This window comes from Poecilia latipinna, unplaced genomic scaffold, assembly GCF_001443285.1.
Source record: "Poecilia latipinna isolate Pla-1442-1.1 unplaced genomic scaffold, P_latipinna-1.0 Scaffold892, whole genome shotgun sequence".
Taxonomy (NCBI): Eukaryota; Metazoa; Chordata; class Actinopteri; order Cyprinodontiformes; family Poeciliidae; genus Poecilia; species Poecilia latipinna.
The window spans coordinates 233,040-238,424 of record NW_015113508.1 but is presented as its reverse complement, the minus strand read 5'-3'; the positions used below and the strand labels follow the sequence as shown (position 1 = coordinate 238,424).

Sequence of the window (5,385 nt, the reverse complement as noted above, 5' to 3'; positions counted from 1 at the left end):
TGGAAACTTTATTCTGACACAAAACTTTTCCATTTAGGTAATGGAGTCCAAAGATGTAAACCAATAGCCATGCATGAACTTTATTTATTTATTTATTTTTAAATCCATGCAAAAAATCAAATTCATAGTGTGCAAAACTGGTTCAGGACTGACATAAGCAAAGGTGGGATATTGACTGTAAGGAAGTGCACACACACTTTACATTTCATGTTGTCCAACAAAAGTACGGTGAGCCCAGACATTTAAAAAGTCTAGCTACGTAAAAGCTATGCTCTCGAGTGAATGATAATAAAAAAAAGTTCATGTCCAATAAAAGGAACGGAGGTGGGTTTCTGAAGATTGCAGGTTTCTGACCCAATGGAGTCTATAGGACTGTGTAACAGCGCTGCTGTCATTAATCCAGACAGCCAGCGCCGTCTGAGTGAGTTAAAAGGCCAGGATGTGGAGCGAGCGGAGGAGGGTCAAAGACACTAATGTTCCAGTGATGAAGCACACCGATGACACGTTAATATTAATGCATGCAAATAAAAACATTCGCAGCACTCCTGGCTTGAGGGAAGATGCTTCCTGCTGCCACCTCTTCCATTTACCGCTGCTAAATATTTCATGTTCCCTTCCCGGGCCTGTCTGTCAACTCCGGGCCGCTGTCGCCTGCTCCATCCATCTCTTTCTCTCTGCATTTGGAGAGGAACCTTTTGAACTCTCTGGAAAGAAAGTGGCTGAAACTTTGAATTCTTTTGATGGAGACATCATCTGGAGCAGACATAAAAGTCATCAAAGATGAGATCCATTATGTGGCTGGAAAACACATAATACTCCCCCTTTAAGATCTGATCGTTACCATCAAGCGGCTTCTAAATACTTTGTAATCCACTTGTCATGCACATGAAAGCAAACTCTGCCTTCCTGAAATATGTCGCCAAATAAAACCTAAGAAAACAAACTAAAACTAAACTACAGTTTCGAGTCTTACATCCTGGTGTTATGGAGGTCTGAATGTGTAGAAATGAAGCTGATTTTGTAATATATTACGTCTTGTATAACCTTGAAGTAAGTGTGTTGGTTATGGTTTGCCAGTTCTCCCAGTTTGACTGGTGCCCACGTATTGGGATCAAGGGTGTGGAATTCACAATGTTCAACTACATCAGAATGTTAATTCAAATCCAATTTTACAGACTGACTGATTGTAAGGGAAGAAACTCCCCATTCTTCCTCAGGGCTCCTGAATGGTTCAATAATCAGCTGCTGAATTATTCAGAAAATAGGTCAAGCAGCCAGTTTCACTTTCCATAAAGTCACATTTTTTAAAGGGGCAGTGTTAGGTATTTTCCAGCCACATAGGGCCATTTTATAGTACAGAAAGTACAGAGTTAGCTCTAGTTGTTATAAAAAAGCTGCATATATCAAAAGTGATTTAGAAATAGCTTGACTTTGTAATTTAACAGTTTGAAATTGGGCCTTTGTCTCTTTCATAAGCTCCACCTTTAGGAAGTCATCACAACATGGCTCCTCTATTAACTCTTTCATAACATTTTTACCAGCGTTGCTCTGAGAAGCAGCTCCTATAATGAGCTCAGCTGATGCTCAGGTCCACCAGGTGTTTGCTAATTGCTGCTGGCTAGTCTGAAGGAACTCAGTGGGGAAGTTGTGAGGGAGGGGTTCTATGTAAGGAGGAAGTTCTGAAGCTTTGAGGAGCTTCGTCTTGAAGACGGGGCCAGGTCCATCCAGCTCAGTGGTTGCCATAGAGATTAAAGGATTTCTCAAACATGCATGACAGAATCAAATCAACACTCCAGGTATGTTTTTGATGAGGGAATAACATGATAGCATGATGTACAGTTTGAAAATGTTTATTTTACACAATACTGCCATTTAAGCTAGTAAAGCTTTTCATATTTATTTGATATGTATCTAATAACTGTAAAACAATTAAAAAACAAGATGAACTGTTACATCAAAAACTGAAGATGAAAAACGTTTACAGTATTCAACTTTTTTTTTCTTATCACTCCCAAAGTTTTGGCCATCATGTATAGATATCATAGATGTCATACACTTTATTTAGACTTACTGTAGCAACAATCCCACCCTAAACATATTCAGATACTAACATTAGGTATTATTGTTGCTCCGCTGCAATTCCTGAGCCAATGTCTAAAATTTTGATAAGTGTGTTTATTTATTATAAACACCAAGATGCGTGCAGACACACACACAACTACACACACACACACTCCAAAAGTTCAAAGTGTGCAAGGCAGTTCCAACTCAGCGTTTTGTAACTCCGTTTCAGAAATGGAGCCACATGACAGCATAAGGCATAAGCAGCGTGAAGAGTAAGGTCAGGACCTTCCGATAATACAGAGAGAAACTCCAGTCTTCCGTCTGAGTAACCACTCGGTCACAGTGGGCTGTGCTGACGACAGAAGGAGGCGCTCCGTGGAGAAGATTGGCTAAAGATACCACTTCACTGTGTGTGCACTGAATCTTCAATAAGGAAAGAGCAACAGACAGCAACCGGCACCAGCAAGACAGCAGAGCCACCCTCACTGGACCGAGTTAACAAGGCTGTGCCCTGCATGGTTGGAGTAAAGAAGCAGAAGCTGTTGTTGCTCCACAGGATGCTGCAATTCTCTTCTGTTTTACACCAAAGCTGCTGAGATGATTTGAATCATTTGGAAATTTGAAGGAATGTATTCTTTTGAAAGGTTTTAGGCCACCTTATGGCTGCAGTACGCAACGTTTGTAAAAGAAAGAAAAATAGTCTAAATTTTGTTGAAACTGTCACTATGCCGTGACAGTTTGGTACGACACAAATAACCTACAGCTCTGGAAAAAATGAAGAGACCACTGCACTGAAACCCATTGAAAACCTCCTGGTTGTTCCACCTTAATATCTGAACTCTTCCTGTGTTGAAATTAATATTAATGTTATTGTTTCTAAATAAATATGAACTTGTTTTCTTTGCATTAGTTGAGGTCTGAAAGACCTGCATCTTTTTCGTTATATTGACCATTTCTCATTTTCTGCAAATAAATACTAAAATTTTGCTTGGAATTTCAGAGACATGTTGCCAGTAGTTCAGTTGATCAGACAAACTGATCAATTTAAGTGGTCTCTGTGAAAAAAGATCAAGCTCTTCTGTCTTCTCTCAGTGCTAACTGGAAGCAACCAATCAGAACTAAGAGGCGGGACTTAGCGCTGTCAGTCACTCTTGCTTGCATCTGCTCATCCCACCCTCCTCTCTCTCTGCTTCTCTGCAGCTTTTTCCTGATAGCAGATTGTGTGATAGATGCTAGGCTAGTTAGCATGGACGCCGCTGACGGTGGATAACCTTAAGTTGCTTCTCCACTATTTTCATGACAGTTTTAACAAATTTGTAGAAAAGTGATTTAAAAAAAGTTATATAATGCAGCTTTAAGGATTTTTTTTACTGTATTTTTAATCAAACACTAATGCTTCATGTGAGACAAAGAAAGAGCAGTTTCTCAATTCCTATTTATGAAACAAAGAAGCTGTCATTGCTTTCTAAACCTAGTAGCTAGTTGGAGGTAGCGACTGATGTCAAGTGTTAATGCTAACTAGCAATGAGAGTTTTACGTCACTTTTGGAGGAGCTTTGTTTCTCTTCTTTGCAGAATTGTTTTAATTCAGCCTACTTGGTGGATTTCAGAGCATGAATAAGCTTATTTATAGTTATACCACAACACTGAGTTTCAGTTGAATTGACCAGACTTTGACTAGGTCTCTTGATAACGTTTGCTTTTCGTTTGGTCTGGCAGTAATCAGGTCAACTGATTGTTTCTAAAAGGAATTTGAACTCATCTTTTGTGGTAAATGACAATTAATTCATGATTGAAGGAGAGCGTAGTTACTTTTTCACAAAAGCGAAGCAGTCCAATTACACTTAGGCAGATCAATTTTCTTTCATTTGAAACAAAACAACGAATGAAACAAATTCTCCACTTTTATTCATTTAATTAAAACGAAAAATGCTTTGCTTTTGTGCACGCAACAAAAGTGGGAAAAATGGATAATGATTTGAGACAAGTACCCCGACAGGGTCGCATTTTTTCCTTAATTAAAAGCATAATTTGAAAAAGACTTCTTTTTTTTAATCTCTAGCTCTCTCTATACATTTCATAGTGAGGGGGAAAAAAAGAACAGAACAAATATGTAAAGGGAAATAAAACTGCTGAGCAAAGTCAAATTTGTTCCTATAGTCAAGATGTCACTCTGACAAGTATCAGCTCCATGTTTATTGAACATGCTCCCATCACGAAAATGAGCTTAGTGAAACAGAAACGTTAAAGAGGGTCAGCGTGCAAGTCGGTGAGCTTCTGCATGGATGATCAGCGCAGCAGGAACAGCTGGATGTTCATCTGTAGGAGCCGGGATTTTCCAGATCAAAAGCAACGTTTCAGCGACCTGACCCAGATGGACCTTCATTTCTTTCCCCCCCCCCCACTTTATTCACATTTTATTTGATATTCCAGACGTTAACATGAAAATATCCAAAGTTTGCTTACTTTAGAAAAAGTAACGTTCCAGTCAGCATCTTGCTAAATCTGTGAGCACTACCAGATCACACTGACCACACACTCTTTGGTGAGAAAAGTCCTATTTATTACTTTTTGAATATTTACAAAATAATTACAGCATAAAGCATAATGCCATGTTTTACATATTACCAACTTACCAAAATGTCCACTCCTTATCCACCTACATAATCTTACATTACTTGTATAATCCAGCATATAACAACTAAACCCACATTTAACTAACTACAATGGATGAACAATCATTATTTCTTTAAATTTCACCAAAAAAACGAGCACCAGCACAAACACCAACAATAATTGAATAATACTATTCAGAAATTGTTCAATCATTTGAACAGTTTTTGTCTAAGTTCAAAATTCAGATTACTCCACAGTTTGACTCCACTTTTTTTCCTAGTAGTTCTGAATTTGTAGATTTTAAACTGTGATTCTCCTGTCAACTTGTACCTTTTTTCCCCATTAGTCAAAGTTAAATAATTTTTGAATGTTTTCCAGTCAAATCCTACTCAATAGTAAACACTGCTCGAGTTAAAGTGCTAAAGTACTATTGAAAATACTCAAGTTTTCAAAAGTACTTAGAATACTAAGTAATGTTAAGAATGTCACGATCGTCTCAATATTATGTGAGCTGAAACTCACTGTGAGCTCATTTTTCTGAATTCTCTGGCATTCATGCATGAAAAAGCAGTAATTAAATCTACTGGCATCGGAAATGTAAAAAAAATGTGACGTGTCATGACAGCTCCAGGTCTGCTTTTATGAGGCTCGTTCCTCTGATAATAACCTTACCTGTCATGGAGGCAGTTCATACTAACCCTACGGG

General features: G+C 38.3%; 1 long non-coding RNA gene across 1 annotated transcript; it reads left to right on the top strand.

Annotated features, from left to right (window-relative positions):
- The first annotated feature begins 1,605 nt into the window (after positions 1-1,605).
- Positions 1,606-2,751, top strand: LOC106957295 (uncharacterized). The gene is made up of 2 exons (XR_001426925.1): positions 1,606-1,796; positions 2,294-2,751. It is a non-coding gene; the product is annotated as an uncharacterized LOC106957295 (long non-coding RNA).
- The last annotated feature ends 2,634 nt before the right edge of the window (positions 2,752-5,385 follow it).